The 20,322-nt window shown below is 38.3% G+C and overlaps 1 protein-coding gene and 1 non-coding gene across 2 annotated transcripts in view; both read right to left on the bottom strand.

Moving 5' to 3' along the window:
• The window catches only part of XKR6 (XK related 6), a 271,472-nt gene that overhangs the window by 185,305 nt on the left and 65,845 nt on the right, over positions 1–20,322 (bottom strand). The window lies entirely within an intron of this gene.
• Positions 7,496–7,602, bottom strand: LOC114884903. Its single transcript, XR_003790964.1, has one exon. It is a non-coding gene; the product is annotated as a U6 spliceosomal RNA (small nuclear RNA).

Genomic DNA, 20,322 nt, shown 5'->3' with positions numbered 1-20,322 from the left:
TCAACTTCACTACAAAAAGTTGGTAGTGAGCCAGAAAGATCTGTGGGGCAGGAGACCAAGAATGGAAAGACAAGAGAAAGGGCTAGTACAAGGTTTTACACGGTACTCAGACCAAATTGATATTTTTTTGATCAGAATTTAGGACATGGAAGATGGAATTCTAGATCAGCAGCTGACGGCAATTTTTTAGAGGAAATGGCAACCACTGAATTAACTCTACTTCTTAATCTCAATTTAACCACATTAATCTGAATAATCTAGGGGCAGGGAGAAACAACAATTTGCTACAATGACTTCCTGGAAGGATGTTATAAAACAAGCAAACAAGAACTGCTTATGGTGGTAGATGTGAAAAGCCACGCTCCAACACCTGCCTCAGACCTCCTAAAATCCCGCCATGGCCTTCAGCCCCGACACCAGGGGGAGTCCTGCTGAATCAGGGCCAACAAGAACCAGGGGAGGTCCCAAACGAGATCCACGAACCACCCATTCACCTGTCTTTAGCCTGGTACTTAGAATAATCCCTCCCTTTTTAAAGTGGGAAAACTAACCTAAAATGATGTGAATATTTTAACATTTGCTAGCAGATTCTGCAAATGGGGCTTTGAAAATTGCATAACTCATTCTGTGATGTGGTTCTCTAAGGTCAAAATGGGGCCTGGGGAAGCCTCTGAGAGCAACTCAAGAGCTAAAGAAAGTCTTAATTCCTAAGGGAAAGTTCCTGCGGTATTATTTGACTAAAACTGTTACTTGGTTTGGAGCAAGACTGAGAATATTGATGAGAGAAAAAAACTAAATCCCGGACTTAACACCTGTGTTATCAAAGGCCCATAATAAGAGACATGTGCTTTCTCTTCAGAATACAAAACTGCAGATCTACCAAAATTTTGGGTCATATTTGAGGTGAAATGGTTTCAATTATCCTTTCTCTGCTACAAAATTAAGAATGCTCAAAATATTTAATCCAAAATTTTAATGGAAAAGTAGTGCCTTCCAGTATTGAGAAATTTAAAACTCTTCTTGATTGTTTTCCACCCTTGGGAACGGACGTACAGCACAGAGCAAATGAAGTCCAAACTATCTCTCAAACCAATTTCATCTTATTTAGTAATTTCATTCTTGCTTTCAAGTTCCAGTGAATACAGAAAGCAGGTGTCTGCCTCACTCATCATAGCCCTGGGTTTAATAACTCAGAGTTGGGTCTCCTAAGAAAAAGTCTCTAAGGAAAACACTTAATGTAGAATATGACAAGCTTTCCCTAATGAGCAATTCAATGAGAATTTTGCAACATCCCTGGAGATAAAGGGAGGTACTTTGGAGTATTGTAAACCATGACTAGAGATCACTGACTTCCTCCGAACTTGCCTACAAGCACCTGTTCAGGAAGGATACCGACCTTCATCTTAAAGCTGCCAAAGGAAGAAATCTCAGTATCTTTCTTGGAAATTCACTCCTTGACACCTATTTTATATATATATGTCACTTACACGAGTGGCTAGCACATAAGTAGACGAGACATAAAAATTGGTATTGTGTGGCTTATACTTTTCTGAAAAATGCCCTTCCGGTGGGGGAAAATGAAGGTGGTCACCCTACGGCCCAAACACATCTCAGAGTCATCCTTAGTTTCTCCTTCTTCGGGATTCTTTTCTCCGGTTCTTTTAAAACTAATAAAAGTAGTCTGGTCACACAAGACTATTCAATTTTGAACTTTAATATTAGAGATAAGCAGAAATAAAAATGCTATAACCACTGCAGAGTTCCTGGTCATATTAGTGTAGAATTTCCTGCATGTTGATGACTATTTATTTCACAGGTTGAAAAACCACCTGCAAAGTAGTAAAAATGGTTTCCACAAAGTTTGTATTGTAGCAGATCTTTGCATTATCAGTTCATTTTCACACAAAACTACTGGCAATTTGTCAGAGATTTCCAGACAACCACTAGTTGAAAAAGGATACCAGCTATCCTTTTAACTGCTACCCATAATAAGGTTATGACAATGACTCCCATGACACAGCAGTGCTGAAGTAATTATCTACACCTTCCCAAACTGTTCTCTGGCACCCTAATCAGTGTCCTATGAGTTATGGGTTGTGGGATAAACAACTGGGACCTTAATACGCTAATATTGCACAGGATATTGGAATTAACATTCCAAGAAGTAGCAGCTCCCAGCCTTCCGATTTCACAGGCCAATACAAAAATTTTTAAATATCTTTAGAGAACTAACCTGGGATGGCAAGCTTTTCATTTTTACCAAATAAGGGCATACAGTAGACAGGAGGACATAAAAGTTTAAAGGACATTTCTTTTTTTTTAACTGAAAAAATATTTTGAAGTCCTTACACTGTCTTTGCTTTTTTTTTTTTTTTCCTATTTTGCCTCAGATCAACACCCTTCCTCTGCTGCTCATTCAGGAACTGTGAGGATAGACTTCTAGTACCAAGTTTGACCTTGCATTCAGGGTCCACGGGTCACAGCTTACACACACTGACCCACACCACTGCTAATTCCAGATGGGGATCTTTCTTTTCCCTTCAAACTACAAATCCCACCTCCACCCCATTCCTACTGACTTACTACTGCTGTTAACTTGGACAGAAAACGGTCACAAACCACCTATTTAGACCATCACATTTACAGATCTTTTTTGTTCATTTCCTTTCCTTTAACTCACATATTTTATTTAACAAAAGTATCATTACTAAAAGCTCCTTCAGAGTACAAAGCTACTTTATTTGGACAAAGTTTGCTGCATACACAGAAATACTTGATATGCATTTCCAGCCAGCCCAATCCCAAGCATTTGGTAATTACAGCCAAAAGTTTGGAAACTCTTACTGGAGACATGGACCCTGTTTACAATATTTTTATTTTATGTGGAATGTGCGGAAAACAAACACACAAGAGCAGCTTCTAAGGATATTTGTACATTCCATGAGAAGTAAACATAGTATTGTATGCTGTAGAAGTTTACTCAAAAAAATAATTTCAAACTCTTAGGCTTTAAATAATGAGACTGTTTAAGTTTAATTTTATTACAGCAAGAGTCAGAATATTATATACAGTATATACTCCTTTACACAAAACACATCTGCACGTGTTTCTGAAAGCTACTTGTAAGAAAAAAATGTTTAGAGTACTATCACATTTGGAAAATGTCAGGATGATTTGGTAATATTTTCTAAGGGTTATGTTACTTTGTGTATTTTTTAAAGTAAGACATACCTGGATGGTCAATGTGGGTTCATGTAGGTTAACCTCAAATCTGGCATGTTTTTGGACAAATCTTGCTTTCAAAATCTTACTGATGTGATCATTTTCTCTGCACATGATTTGTTTTACTAGCATCTGGGGGAAAACATATGGATCTCTCCAACCATCTCATTAACTCATGACTCCAGGACCTAGGCAAGCTCACAGAGAAGTCAGTTCTGGCTCGTCCTGTGCCTGAGGCAGGGTGAGGGTTCACTCCTGGCCTCAAGAGGCCTGGGTGGTGAGGGAAAGAGTGGACAGTCTGAGCATCAGAACAGAGCAGACGGCCAATGGAGACACCTGTCAACACCACAGCTAAAACGCTCTATTTTAAATACAATACTATGACCTTTTATAGGCAAACCTTAGAGAGCCAAGATTGCTAAGTCTGGATCTATTCTATTTCCCCGCAGGCAGGGAGGGAGATGGAAATGCAAGGACACAAGTAGACTCCTTCAGAGGAAAGCAACGGAAACCTCCCATCACAGGCAGAACAAAACAGGACAAGAGGGAAGAAGCCTGGACAGTGCTGTTATAATTCTATCCTGACCTAAGACAAAGGGGCTAAAATTGGGCAACATCTAGAAGAGCTGAAAAGGAAATGGAATAAAGTTACCTGGGAAGGAGAAGTGGGATAGATTTAACAGATTCTGATCAATTTTGGAATCCTATATGCTCAACGTTTTCCCCACATTTAGGTCAACAGTACAGAAAAAAAAGAAGGACAGAGAACAAGCATCCGGGCACAGATGAACTCAGGCTCCTCTCTCAGGGCAGGTGAAATTGGGAGGCACATGTTGTAAAAGTCCAAACACTATATTCCAAAAGGAACACAGAAACACCTTTGGATCGGAACACATGACGTCTAACTTTAGTTAAGCTGAAGGACCCAGGCTCCCTCCACCAGTGTGAACGATCAAGAGTCGACTGTACTGATGGCAGTGTTTTAGAGGCTAGAGTTGTGTTTTTCTTACATTCAAGATATATGTTATCTGTCTACAGGTCCAATTCATAAAAGACATTCAAATTATGTTTCACGTACAAAAGCGGTGAAGTCTAAGATGTTTCCAGAGTGTGCTGTGCTGTGATCTGATAATGATCTTCCATCTTTCTTCTCGGTCCCAAAATTACTTCCTTCAGATTTCTTGATTTTTCAAGGATGACCTTCTCAGTGAAGCTGTATTTGGCAGAAAAGTCCCAATGAATGCCGTAACAAGGAGTTGATCTGAGATTCCGAAATGGAGATTAGAGCCACTCAAATGGAATTTTTTGTCAAAACACGTTTCTAATAAGATAAATCAAAGCATCCCTTCTGTGTCAAAATATGAACTGAAGGCAGTTTTCTCTAAAGTTACAAACAGATTAATAAAATTCAGAAATAATCATACACGCAGGAAACCTGAAAGGAATAAAGAACAAAATATCTAGGAATCTCAACAATTTTCCTGAAAATGTGCTACAAATTTCAGAGTCACAAAATAACAGAATCCCAAATTTCCAGTCATTATGTTAATTTGAAGTACACATTTCACACCATGAATGTGATATCCTAAAACATGAGAAAAAAAGTTACATTTAGGTAGAACACCTTTATAATGATTTAAAATTTTAGGAGAAATACGCTCATTTTTAAAAACGAAACATTAATATTCAACTGACTATGAAATAAATGCCCCTAAACCAGCAGGAGGTAGGTACTACCTAGGAGGGCTGTCCCATGCCTCAGGCCCTATTCTTACCATTTGCACCTTTGGGGCAGCCCTTTGCAGAGTTTTTGCTCCATGACATCACAAAGCTCTGGACTGTGGCTTCAGTTCAGTGGGTAAGGCAGTAAGCATCCTTCAGGATCTGGCGCTCCATTCAAAGGTGACAGAGAACTACAGACGGAGAGTGACAACAAAGCTGGAGCAAGGTCAGAAGTAAAATGAAGATGGTCTTTTAGATCAGGGCTTCCTGAATGACAACCAAGGGCCGTCCCTCCACCCTCAGAAATTGAAGTTTTGTTAGGGAAACGATCCATAGCTTTCTGCCGGTTTTCAAAATGGGGTTTAAAACTTCCAAAATACAAATAGCCATCGTTCGAGGCTCACTTTCTCTGTGTGCCCCTGTGTACTGACTGTACCCAAAGATCTAATGATCCCTGGGTAACTGAGTCAATTTCTGAATCCTCACAGCCATGTGCAAAGCCGTGAAGTGCAGTGATCCAAGAAGGTACAGACCTTCCCATGAGACATACACACTAGAAATGCTATTGTAGTACAACTTTAAACAAATTTAGGTTTTATTTAGAAGTTTCTAGAAAGCAACCATCAAATTCTGATTATATTCATGCCATCAATTCTCTACTATGTTCAGTATTCTGCATTATTTTCTAAAGTTATATATACAGCAGGGACGAAAGACCCATTTTTAAAATATTTTCTCTAATATTTAAGATATTTATTTTGAATTAAGCTTATCTTTGAGCTACATGCCCATTCATAGCATACCAGAATAAAATCAAACTCACTGTTAGTAAATGCACTGATATTTCCCAAGATCACCTGCCACTATCCTTAAAATACTGTGGCATGCCAGTGTGAAGTACCCAAATTAAATCGGAACGCCTCCTGTCCAAGAGATTTCACACGCTACCTCATAACCTCCAGGAAACGAATTTCCTGCCCTTAGTGCACCTTCGCTTAGTTATATAAGAGCTTACCACCCCGCCCCCATACCCACGATCATTTTTATTCTTAGGCTCTTAAGTTTTCCCCTCTCCTGGGTCTCTTTCATTTGTACTCACAGTGTTCACAGAATCTAAGAAGGTCTTTAAAATACTCATTCCAGTAGGGACCAAGTTTTTTCCTGCCTAATTCCTTTAGGGTATATCAAATGCCTAGGCCCGGTCAATATTATGGCTAGAATTGGCTAAGAGGAAACACCTCTATTGACAAAAGTATCACAGAAAGAGAGGGGTTTTTTTGTTTTGTTTTGTTGTGTTTTTTTTTTTTTGCGGTATGTGGGCCTCTCACTGCTGTGGCCTCTCCCGTTGCGGAGCACAGGCTCCGGACGCGCAGGCCCAGCGGCCATGGCTCACGGGCCCAGCCGCTCCGGGGCATGTGGGATCTTCCCGGACTGGGGCACGAACCCGTGTCCCCTGCATCGGCAGGCGGACTCTCAACCACTGCGCCACCAGGGAAGCCCCACAGAAAGAGAGTTTTTTAAAAGCCAGTTGTAATGGGAAAGCAGCTAAATAGGCAACACATTTAGATTAAAATATAACTTGATTTTTAAAAATCTATCTGATGTTTTCATTGTGCCATTAAATATATATCAGCCAATTCCTCTTTAACCAAGCAAAGCAAGGGAGGAGGGGGGAGGGTGCAGTTACAGTGTAGTTTATTTAGCTTCTAAACGCCTTCTAATAGAAATGTTATGAAAACTTCTGTTCTACACCAATTTCTGTATTACTGGATAATCTACCAATAATAAAACTTGCAATAAACAAATAATTAACATCCTACTGAGCTAACCACTCAATCTCTATAGTTCCCTGAATTCTACTTATCCTTTCCCTTTAATCCTTTTTCAAGTTGCTCTGAACACGGTCTTAAAAAAAAAAAAATCAATCTTTCTCCAGTTTTGGTCAAAAGGATAGGGAGGCAATCATATTTGACCATCAAAATAACTACCCACCCAGAATGTTCCTCAAGTTGCTAATCCCAGCAGGAACAGGCCAGAGAAGATAACCACCAATAATGGAACTCCAGTCACCCAAGCACTGATTCTCCTATCAAATACATCTCCACCCATTTCTAGGGTCAAGAATGACCTAGTTCACATTCTGGGTCTACATGAAAGTAGCCTATAGTTTTAGAACAGTGTACATAGAATATAGGCAACTTTCAATTTTTTAAGGGAAGTAGTCCTTCTTGGAAAGTCAGGTTTTGTTCCTTCTCCTCTTCATTCACACAGTCTGCCTCTTGGCATTTTCCTCTCCAAATTTATTCACTCAACAACAGGGGGAGAGGAGGAGGTGAAACTGAGCAGCTCCTTTCCCTCCTCATTGGCACTTCCGTCCCACATAATAATATCTAACTTGAAAACTGGCAGCATTTTGCCACAAATGTATTTGGATATATCGGCTAGAATTTGCATATTCTGATATAGACCATGTTGAGGCCATTTCCAGGTTGAAGTTTTGTAATTACTACCTTTAGGACTGTCACCTGATGATTTTTTTTTAATTAATAAAAAAATAATGGAACGCTTCACAAATTTGCATGTCATCCTTGCACAGGGGCCACGCTAATATTCTCTGTATCGTTCGAATCTCAGTATATGTGCTGCCGAAGCGAGCACTCACCTGGTGATTATTTTATCTTCTCTCCTCCTGATCAAGAATTACCTCTGATCTAAGTAAGCTACACTACAAGGTAGGCAGGCAAAGAAGCTGACCAAATTGGCATGGGAGGATTACATAAACTGCCTGGAAAAATATGAGGTCCATGAGAGCCCCCAAATCTTCAAAAGATAACTGTCTCCAGAGTATGACACTAATAATGATAGCTGAGAATTTGAGACATGCATGCTAACTTAGAAATACAAAATTATAATGCCTATTCTTTTATATACTTTTTATTAAATCTATTTGTTCACCTAGAAAGTCATTATATATACAAAAACAACAATTTCCAGAGTTCCTAAGTATTTCCAACATATTCAACTTAGGGATCCAAGATTCTGAACATGCCATCACCAAAAAAAATTGCAAACCTAAAAAACAAAAAGGAAAAAAAATTAAACAATGTCAAAAGGAAAAGACTTTCTTAGAAAAGGTCAATATTTACTTTTATAATTTTCAAAACATTTTAAAGTTAATTTTTTTTCTCATTTACAGTTATATGCTTGTGAGTCTAATATTAAAGTTTTCCTTAATAACAAGGCAGTTTACTTATAACAAAATAAATATTAAACTATACTCATACACATTACCTATTTAAATATTTACTGGGTCAAAATATCTTCATATTTACAGCTTCAGGCTTTAAAGTGGTATTAGATTTGTCTTTATTTTCTTTGAAAAGCTACCATTAAGGTAACAGACATTCAGATGCATAAATGAAATTACTGATTTCATTCTTATGTAACTCATACCTTTAGAAACTATGTTTTAGCCAGTTAGTAGTGGTGAAAGTCTTTGTGCTTCTATTTCATTAACTTTTAGCACATGAGATAAGAAAGATGACCTTCAAAGTTCTTGTAAGCTCAAAAAGGGTCAATCTAGATAGGCTTTATTTGAAAAAGAAAAACAATTTTGTTTGGGAAAATACAAGAAATGAGAATTTCTAAAAATAAAAATCATCAGTAATTCTCATTAAAACATTAATACACAAAAATGAACTATATAAACGATTCTTCTAACTACAGGCTTAAAAACCATGCTATTTAGACCAGCCTATTTAATTTTTCCATAAAAAATCAGGAGTTCAGAGTTCCCATTTCCAAAAGAAGAGTAAAACAACAAATTAAGAGATAAGATAAAACAAGGAAACAACCTATTGTACACTGCTTTTCTTTAGAACAAGGCTAGGCTGAATTATCTAAGTATAAATTGAGGTCACAGATATATAGTCATTGCACTCCAGTCAACCAAAACAGTGCCTGGATTTACGTAACATGTGAATAAGTCTATTATCACAGAAAGTCACATACATGAATAAGAAGAATATATTTTATAAATTTTAAGTCACTCTCAACATCTGAGAAAATACTGTCAGTAAAATACTATTTGTAATACTGTTTTTAAGAAAACACTGTTTGTAAGGAAATGAGGTGATGTTTAGAACTATATTACAACTGAGCCTCTAGAAGAGAACATGAAAATAAGCATGACTTAAAAAAATAATAATAATTCTTATTGTTGTCAGTTCCTTAGAATTTGCCCTCTGCGCTACTCTCCAGAATAGGATGACAATTTCATTTTCTCAGCACCTCATCAATTAAACAAACTGAGGCATAATTTAGACTAAATATAAGTACATTTATAATATTATTTTTGCTATTAATGCTGTTACATGTAGTACAGGAAATGAAATAATATGAAGAGCCACTTCTTCTGAAAAAGTGGCTTAGTATAAAATTCGAACTTGAGCAAAGAATCTACTGAAATTCTATTCTGGGGGGGTGGAGGGATAGTGATTGTCTTATCAGCACGGCTATATCAACACATTTAACAGGACATGGTCCGTTGGAATAAACTTAATAAAGAGAGCCACTACACTCCCTGAAAAATGTTTTACTATAATAGAGTGCTGTTATCTTCAACTATAAAATATATTTTGAACTAAGATACATGTAATAATTAGAGCAGAGTTTAACTGATACAACTAACATTCTTAATGGGCACTTTACCTTTTAAAAAGTAAAAAACACACACATACATAAAACATCAAAATTCTTTATGACAGAAAAGCAAAGCTGTGGCAAGAATCCTTACTTCCTACTCTGAAAACCTTATGAAGCCCGCAGTTCCTGTTAAGAGAAAGCGGTATCGGTTTTCAAAGGAAAAACATTATTTCAATCTGCAAATACCTAATGGGCTCAAGTGCTTTCGTATAATAAATATTTTGTTGTTACTTAAGTACCTCACAAGAGCTCATTTTTTTTTAAAGTTATGTTTAAACAACTCTAAAAGGTTTAATTAATATGTAGTTTTATATAATTAATCCTTTTGTTATTAAACACTTGAACCAGTTTAGTTAGAATGGCAGCATGTTGTTTAATACCTTTTGTTCACAACGTAAAATTTTAAGCTTAAAAAGAAAGGAACTGGGGTAGGAGAGGAGACATGGAAAAACATGAAGGCCTCTCTTTGTCTCAGGCTTTGCCATTACCATTCTGTCTGCAGTGGTTTCAGGACGAGGCGATCGCACACCTTCTAGCCAGAAATCAGATGGCCTCAAAACAACCTCATTTCAGTCTTAGGCCTCATGTCTTTCGCTTAGAGCTAAAAATAAAAATACATGTGAATGAACAAATGGTCATGAAATGAAACCTTGAACATGACACTAAAATGTAAAATATTAGAAGGCATTATTAATCTCAGAAAAATGAAAACGTACACATTTCCATCCAGAGTACCACAACCTTATTTAGAAAGTGTGCTCTTCTTACCCTGTCAGCTTGCTGGGTATAACAATAATGACAATTTAATTCCAAGGTGGTTCAACAAAGCAAGAGTAATATTTTATTCATCTCCTGAGATTATGAAACATTTATTTATTTCTTACAGAGTTAAATATAACAATATCATTAACGAAGCTAAAGATGTTAGACAGCAACTTAGCACTTCTTTACGCACATAAACCAAGGCAAGAAAGTAAAGTGTAACGCTGAACCAGAACAATGATCTGGCCCTAAGAAACACATTTTTGTGTATTTAGAACTCCTAGTCCAACAGTAATGCTAGTAGTAAGTGAAAATTAACCTGTTTCTACAAAGTGAGCGCTCACTCATTCCACAAATATTGAATGTTTCGAAGCACTGGAAGTCAAATGCTGAATATGAAAGATGGTTCCAAACCTCAGCGAGTGGGGTCCTAGCCTTTTATTTCCTAACTTTTTGTCTCGGGTCTCGGCTATAATGCTAAGGGGACAGAAAATAAGGATTGCTGTTTCCATGAGAGGAGAAGATCGGTATGTGTCACACGACAGCTGAATGAGACTGCAGGACTGGAAACAAAACCCACTCAGGAGCCCCACGCTCATGCTGCGAGTGAACGCCAGTCACCAGTTGGTCTCTTTCCATGTGAAGCTTGTGTTTTCAAAACCCTACATCAATCCTGAAAATTAATTATCCTTCATTTGGAGAGCACTGGTGGTTTCAACCCCAAGTATAAACATCTCAGACTATTTTGTAAGGTTATGTCAGCCAGGAAACTAAAATCACTTAATAGAAGAGTATTTCATTCACCTGAAGCCACAATTTAAAATCAGAAATTCTGCTGCCAAAGCTACTTAAAGAGTTGGCCTTAACTATAGTGTAATGAAGACAAATATCTCATAAATTTTTTATACCATTCATACATATCCATTAAATTAAATTAAATACATAAATTACCATTAGAGTCTATACTAACATTGTTCAATGTTTTTCATTTCTCTGCTTGATCTATACCAATGAAATTCTTTGTGTAGGAATATGGTACATTACCAAAAAATATCAAAATATATACACATGATTCAATTTAAGCTCTATGTTTGTCTTAAATCAAGGGTCTATAAACACGTCTGAGTTAGCTTATCTTCCTTCATTTTTCATGTGAATGCCAACTAAATTTAATATCTGGACAACTGGTACAAAGTTAAATGGTTTGACTCTGAAGTTTCTAGGTCTCAGAACCACACTTTAGAGGAATAAACTGTAATTTACACTTAAGTATTTAGAATAAAGAAGAAAAGAACTGTTTTCAGTCATATCTAGGTTTAGGCTAAGGCTTGCCTCAAGTGAAAATATTAAAAACAAAATCAATGAGCTCTGAAGTTCATTTCCCACTGATGTTCATAAGATGATTCTATAAGTTTTACATTGTGATGCATTCACATCTTCATCAAGGAAAACTGCATGCTGGTCTGATTTGTAAACAGTCAATGTATCATGTATGTCATAGATCCCTGCTTTTTTCAGTTGCAGTAAATTTCAAAGAAGACATAAATAATTGATAGATACACTTTTGCTATAAACCTTAAACATTCACTTATCTGTAAATTCCACATCTGTGTCTTACATCAACAAAGAGAACCCACAGTTCTTCTCAATTCATATTTGCTAGCATTCTTTGGCAAAAAACGAAAAGTAGCTGCCTCTCCAAAACTCAGGTTTTTCCCTTAAGTAACTTTTATCCTCATCCATACTATGTTCACAGTTTCATTTCCCCCCTTTGCTTCAATCACAGTATGTTTTGTTATACAAGTTACAGTTCTATCATATTCCCTGAACCAATCCATCCAACCCAGAGAATGCAACAACAACAAATATTTGACCCTATTCTTTGAATTCCACAATTTTCACTACTCTCACTTTGGTCAAGACCTTTAATGATAAAGTAGTGAGATTTTAATACTCAGAAGACATGCTTTATAGCTTATTAAGGCAAGTAATTTTATACTCAGTCTTGTTATATTAATCATAAAACTCCATTTGTCACTTCAAGACTGATACATTGAGGTCTCCCATTTAATAAAATCATTGAGTGCCAGTAAGTTAATTATAAATTTCAACAGGGCTTCCCTGGTGTGGCACAGTGGTTAAGAATCCACCTGCCAATGCAAGGGACACAGGTTCGAGCCCTGGTCCAGGAAGATCCCACATGCATGGAGCAACTAAGCCCATGCGCCACAACTACTGAAGCCCGCGCGCCTAGAGCCCATGCTCCGCAGCAAGAGAAGCCACTGCAGTGAGAAGCCTGCGCACCACAAGGAAGAGCAGACCCCGCTCGCCACAATTAGGGAAAGCCCGCGCACAGCAACAAAGACCCAATGCAGCCAAAATAAATAAATAATATATATATATATATATATATATTTTTTTTTTTTTTTTTTTTTTTTGCGGTACGCGGGCCTCTCACTGCTGTGGCCTCTGCCGCTGCGGAGCACAGGCTCCAGACGCGCAGGCTCAGCGGCCATGGCTCACGGGCCCAGCCGCTCCGCGGCATGTGGGATCCTCCCTCACCGGGGCACGAACCCGTGTCCCCTGCATCGGCAGGCGGACTCTCAACCACTGCGCCACCAGGGAAGTCCATAAATTTATTTAAAAAAAAATAAATTTCAACAAATCATAGAATCAAACTTCTTTAAAAACAATGCCTATCTGGTTCAAGAGCATCCAATGTAAAATACATTCTCATGAAAATCAGTCCCTTAGTTTAGATGTTACTATAAATACATTTATCAGTCAGAAAATCTCAAATTCAAGGATTCTATAGGAAGAAGGGAAAATGCTCCAAAAAATGACATTGAGACAATTCTAGCAATTTGGAAAACTTAAGGCCGAATCTTTAACTTCATTCCTTAAGCCAAAACAAATTCTGGGTATACCACATTTAAAGTTAAAACATGAGACTATTAAAAAAAAAAATTTTTTTAATAAATTTTGAAACACAGGAAGGACTTTAATTATGATTAAAAAAACTAGAAGTCAAAAAGAAGTTACAATTGATTTTACAAAAGACAAACCAAACAAAAAATCAATTATAAACAAAAACAAACAATAAACCAAGGTAAATATCTGCATCAAATATTAATATCCACAGTTTTTACAAATTGCTAAGAAAAAGACAATCCACTGGAAAATGGGCAATGATTATAGACAATTCACTGAGAAATAAAAATGATCTGTAAACATATGAAAATACCTTCAAATTCACTCAAAACTTAAGAAATGCAAATTAAAACATACTAACAGATGAAGAATGATTATCAAGAATCTGGGGGATGCGGTGCTCAAATTTACCACTGGGAGAGGTGTAAACTGGTGCTAAATTTTTGTGGAACAATGGCAATATCTATAGAAGTGTAGAAACCCACATGCTTTTAACCCACAAATTTGACTTCTGGGACTAGGATCCTTTATACTTCTTCTTTCATGTAAGCAAAATTATTTGTACATGGAGACTATTTATAATGACAATACTACACCAGTAATATTAATATACAAAAAATGAAAGAAAAAATCTGGAAAACAAGCCTAACATCGGTCAAAAGGAAGCTGTTTCGAAAAACTTATGTGTCATCTCATATAGCTGTGGGGAGGTGTCCTAGATATACAGGCTTCACCCACTATCTATCTGAAAGGACAGCGTTCCTATGAAACCCTTCATAAGCCAAAATGGCATAAAGCAAGGAAGCAATCTTGCTAACGGATGCACAAAATAAATCAAGATAAAGCACAGATGCTCATACATTTCAAAGCTATGGTGGCTGCATGCCGAGATGCTGAGTGCGGTTCCTGGGGAAGGAGCTCAGTGGGGCCGCTTTACCTGCTTTGGGTGTGCACTGCCTCTGTCACAGCTAGGTGGAAAACAGACACTGAACCCTATTTTGCTTTTTGTCTTTTTTCATAAAAGCAAAAATCCTCCTCAGAATTCTTCTGGTTAGTGAAAACAGGCACTAAAGTAGGACTTTCTTAAAAACGAAGTGGCATAAAGCGAACTTTTGAAAACTGGGGAATACCTGTATTACTAAGTGCATAAATGACATTGCTGAACAGAAATATAATGTTCATTTCAAAAATAATTTTTAAAAGGCGTGCAGTATGAGTAAGAAAGGGAAAAACACGAAAATTATGAAAAGCTATCTAAGAAACTCTTAAAACATATAAGAATGGGGAGAAGGACTGTCTACTTATAAAGTAATTTTTGTTATATATGTAATAATTACAATTAAAATGTTTTTCAAGGATGCTTTCCTATTTCAGCATTTCAAGACTATGGATTGATTTCTCAAAATGGAAAAGAATTTATAGCTTTGAGTCACGTCTTGAGAGCCACCCTGTGAATGTGAGAATTGTTGAGGACCACAGAGGCACTCAGCTGTCACTCCTGATATAAACTGTCAACATGGTCCTGGGCACTATGCTTCTTGAAGCTGGCCATCACTTGCTTCTTCTAATGTTCTTAAATCTGCACACCACATTCTGGCAGGCAAAGTACACTTTCACTCCTGACTCCTATATAGCAGGGGCAGGTTGCAAGGTTTTGAGTTTACTTTTAAGGACCTAATGGGCTATCCAATAGCTCAGTGTGCGTGTGCCTCAAAGTCAGTTATTGATTGTCTACCATACCCTCCCATCCGAGAGCCGGCGCCAGTCCAGTAAAAGTGTGTTGTTGCTTTGGACTTCTCCAGTGATCTTAGACTCCAAACCCAGCTCCTTCAAAATTACAGTTTTGGGACTTTGCTGGTAGCGCAGTGCTTAAGAATCTGCCTGCCAGTGCAGGAGACACGGGTTCGAGCCCTGGTCCGGGAAGACCCCACATGCCGCGGAGCAACTAAGCCCGTGCGCCACAACTACTGAGCCTGCGCTCTAGAGCCCCGAGCCGCCGCTACTGAGCCCGCGTGCCACAACTACCGAAGCCCACACGCCTAGAGCCCGTGCTCTGCAACATTCGAGAAGCCACTACAATGAGAAGCCCACGCACCGCAACGAAGAGTAGCCCCGGCTCGCCGCAACTAGAGAAAGCCCACGCGCAGCAATGAAGACCCAATGCAGCCAATAATCAATTTTTTTTTTAATTACAGTCTTGCTATATTATGTGATACCCACTATTATAAACAATACATGAAACTGGTCAGGCTTCCCAGTAAAACATCACTGAAGAAAATCAGCCTCCTAGGTAGGAGAAACAAACAATGCTAAAAAAAATATTTGTTCATTTAAAAATGGTCTTAACTCTATAATCCTTTTCACATTTGTTCCAAATCAGCACTAACCAGAGGCAGAATCCCTGAATTATTCAGCAGGTCAAGGAGGCGCGTCTACCCTGGCACGACTAGATGCTGGCACCTGCAGGAGCCCTCCACCCTCAAAAGTTTACGGCAAATGGGCCTAACAATCACGATGCATCATTTCTCACTGGGAGCCATGGTGCGTAACCACTGGCACGTACACAATTTTGAACGTTTTCAACCTTCATTTTTCTTTAGACGTTAGGCCACTATAGCTGAAAGTGTTGTGGAAATTCTCACCCGATTAATATTAATTTTACTTGAGCCCTCACTAATAGATTACCATTTCCAAACCCTTCTCTCTCTCCTATCTAAGGGTACACAGGGATCTTCTTCTAAGGCTAACTCTTCCTCTTGATATCACACAGCTCCTGAGGAATTTTAATCCTTCGTTTACATCTTCTGTTTTCCCTCCAATGGCTCCTTTCCTTTTGCCTACAGACACATTCAGATCTCCTGATCCTGAGACTGAGGCACGATCCATTTCCTTGAACACATCACTGACTTTAGAATGTCCTTCTTCCTCTTTTTCTTTACTGCCAAAATGCCAAATTTGAGGAGTGATCTACATTTGTTCATTCACTCAAAAATATTTCCTGAGAAGTGACTATGTACCAGAGCCTGGGGACACAAATCAGCAAGGCCCCTCCCTCAGGGAGCTTATGATCCCATTACACAGATAAGCAGATACATTTATGGATTCAAAATGTTAACTGGCACAAAGGAAAAACACTGGCGTCTATAACAGTATCATTAGGGGGGCTTAATTTAGATTGGGCTGCCATTCCGTACGACCTGTGTGTTTGTGGTCCTACATAGCAGGATGGCGGGGTCTCTTGGAAGGAGTGACATTTCATGAGATCTAAAGGCTGAGCAGAAACTGGCCAGGCAAAGAACAAGAGAAGTAGCATTCCAGGCAGAGGGAACCAGATATGTGAAAGCGCTGGACAGCAGAGGACACCGTGGCTTGGGAGGACCAGAAAGAAGGGTGGTTTGTCAACAGACCCTGACGGAGAGCACACGGGCACCAGCCAGGCCAGCCATCTCACGTGGCCCGATGAGGGCTGTGGCTTTATCCTAAGTGCACCAGGGACTGTGTTCATCTCTCACCCTTAACTCCTTAGCTCTTTGCAGCCTGACTTCTACTCCTCCCACACTCTTTTAACAGGCTCCCTATGTGCTCCTAACATGTAGCACCTTTTCAGTCTTCAACTGACAGTTCAGCTTGTGAAATGACTTCTATCCTAAGTTTGAAAGCACGAGCTGTCATTGATTTTTGTATCTTCCACTTCTCTCAGTATTTAGCTTAATGTTTTATACATAGTAGGTATTCAAAATGTACACAGTGGATAAATCAGTCTTGGAAGAAAACACACTGACAAAAAGTTAATTACAACAGTACAGGAAAGCAAGCATATTTAATAAGATTCCCTATTAGTAGTATATTTGAAATTGCCTTACCTTACGCCTTATTCTCTCTCACAGTGATGGAACAGGTACAAACTCAAGCAAGAAATTCCTTTAAACAAATGCCCTAATATAATTTGATCAGTCTGCGAACACATGTTCAGATCACACTGCCATTCATTTGTGCTTACCGCAGTAGCTGGGTGCATGGCAGTGGTCCAGTTCTCCCATACTGAAATCATTAAAATTAGATAACAGACATCCAGGTAGAATAGACATTTAATTGAAAAGTATGATTACTGTTACAAAGAATACAAGCTGATGCCATCCCCCACTAACTAGCCATTATATCCTGCAAGTTATTGTATGTATGCTTCCCTTTACATGTATGTGTGTATGGGCTATTCATTTTGAAACTTTGTAGAATATGCTATTCCTTTCACTTTTGATAATTTTAGCAAATGCTAAAAGTCAATGGCCACCACATTTATAGATCTGAGCAGGAAATCAACATACTTATGTTCTAGTAAATGAAAATAAGCAGCGAGTATTTTCACCTTATTCTGGTAGGTGGGGCAAGATGTCAAGTTTCTTAGGTTCAACATTTAAGGGTTCTGCCCACATTCTATTAGAACTGTTGGTACTGATCTAGAAAGAAATGTAAGATCTGTTTATTTTAGAAAGTAATATGCTTCCTCTACCGTGAGCTGTAGATACTTTACCTCTTTGCAAGCCTTTTCTTTATGTCTACAGAACGATCTGAGTTGTGCCCACAACCAGCCCATCATATAGTTAAGCTTAATTAGATATTTTCTATACAAAGCAAACAAAATGTACTTTCATTGTTCTTGTACCAAATTCCTCACATTATGTATCTTTTATAACCAAGAGAACTCTATAAAATTTAAATGTAAATGATAAAAACATTTTCCTCTCCTTCATCCTTTGTTTTACAATGGCTAGAAGACCGGATTTGTACATCTTGAAGTTTAATGTGTATACATATATCAGAATGTTTCTGCTTTCTGATGTCTAGTTTTCTTAGAAGTAGATTAAAAGGTTTCTATCTCTTTGAGATGCTTCAGCCCTGCGAAGAGAGTCTGTGTTAATCTAAAAGAAATGATCAGACTAATAGTTGAAACATTTTATAACTGGGTGGTCGCTCTGCCCATGATGGGAAAGAAAGTGCCTGTGTTTGGCATTGAAACAGAAATAGAAAAAAGTGCCTGTGTTGGAAAACAGAACCACACTGTCTTAATGTAGAGTTGTCTATGACAAGTCCACGTTCAATGAAGTGCAGGCCATTCGCGTTTTTACTATTAACTTTACAGTGTCATTCTTTTTTTGTAATTCCCAACAACACAGGCAACAACTACAGCCCGGTCTGGGCTCATAAGAAGAAGGTATACAGTTATTAAGAGCACTAATGCACAATAAAAAATCTTAGTGTTTTCCTGGCCTCAGTCAGTAACTGTTCTAGTAAAAGGAAAGCAAATAAGAGGGACTCAGGTACTTTAACTTCCTATGAGATACTCTTGCCCTCTGAAGTCACACCCCTTTCAATGTCCTTCTCTGTGAAAAGCGACATCATTCTTCTAATCAGAAAGCCTCACAATTTGTTCCATTCCTCACTGGCCATATCCCTCTCTCATCACTGGAAATGTCCATCGTTATGAAGGGTTGCAGCAGCCACTAGAATCCCGATGAATAAATTTGGTCTTCTAAACTGAATGGCAACCATTTAAAAAATTTTCACTACGGAAAATGTCAAATGTATATGAAGTAAATAGACTAGTGCCATGAACCCTCATGTACCCTCAACTCATTTTCAGTAACTATGAACATTCTGCCACTTTTGTTTCTCCACACACTCCTCACTCCCCAACTTGATGAGGGTTATTACTTTCCTTTTTTTCCCCTGCGATAAAAGTTACAACTAAGTTTTTTTTAACCATCTTAACCACTTTTAAGTGTACAGCTCAGCAGTAGAAAGTATATATTCACGCTGCTGTGCTGCCGCCGCCATCCACCTCCACAATTCATTTCATATTGTCTGAAACTCCGCAGCCTCTACACAGTAATTGCCCATTCCCCTTCCCCGCTTCCCCCAACACCCACCATTCTCCTTTCTGTCTCTATGAATCTGACTACTCTATAGGTACCTCACGTAAGCAGAATCATACAGTATTTGCCCTTTTGTGTCTGGTTTCTTTCACTTAGCGTAAAGTCCTCCAGGTTCATGTGTTTATTTTTTGTGTCCTTCCTTTTTAAGGTTGGATAATATTCATTCGTATGTACAGACTATATTTTGCTTATCCATTCATCTATCAATGGACACTTGGTTGATTCCACCTTTTGGCTACTGTGAATAACACTACTATGAACATGGGTGTACAAATACTTCTTCAAGGTTCTTCCAATTCTTTTGGGTATACACCCAGAATTGGAATTGCTGGATCGTATGGTAATTTTATTTTTCATTTTTTGATGAACTACCACATCATTTTCCACAGTGGCTCTACTAGTTTACATTCCCATCAACAGTACACAGGATGATAAACAATTATGTTTAAGAAAACTGGCACCTGGCAAAAATTTAGAGTTTACAAAGTACATTCATATACATTATACTACATAATCCTTCAAACACAGCTGACTAGCTTGGAGTCCTGATCTCTGGCAAGTATTCAGATTCTTAATAATGTCACCTCTCTCCGTATTTCTGAATAAATGTTTTCTTCTATCAGACTGGTTTAAGCACACTATATTACACGATATTAGACACGTGTATAGCTAAACGCTAAACATATTAATAGTGAGGGACTTAAAGGACCCAAACGAAAATGTAAACATAATGGAATGATACTGTCGATCCCAAGGGGACCAACCTTAAAACAGCTGTGAGACATATATATGGAATCTAAAAAAAAAAAAAAGGTTCTGAAGAACCTAGGGGCAGGACAGGAATAAAGACGCAGACGTAGAGAATGGACTTGAGGACACGGGGAGGGGGAATCGTAAGCTGGGACGAAGTGAGAGAGTGGCATGGACATATATACACTACCAAATGTAGAATAGATAGCTAGTGGGAAGCAGCTGCATAGCACAGGGAGATCAGCTCGGTGCTTTGTGACCAGCTAGAGGGGTGGGATAGGGAGGGTGGGAGGGAGAC

This window comes from Monodon monoceros, unplaced genomic scaffold, assembly GCF_005190385.1.
Source record: "Monodon monoceros isolate NGI ecotype Baffin Bay Population unplaced genomic scaffold, NGI_Narwhal_1 Super_Scaffold_5, whole genome shotgun sequence".
NCBI classification, from domain to species: domain Eukaryota; kingdom Metazoa; phylum Chordata; class Mammalia; order Artiodactyla; family Monodontidae; genus Monodon; species Monodon monoceros.
Note: the sequence above shows the minus strand (reverse complement) of the source record. Positions and strands in the feature narration are given on the sequence as shown.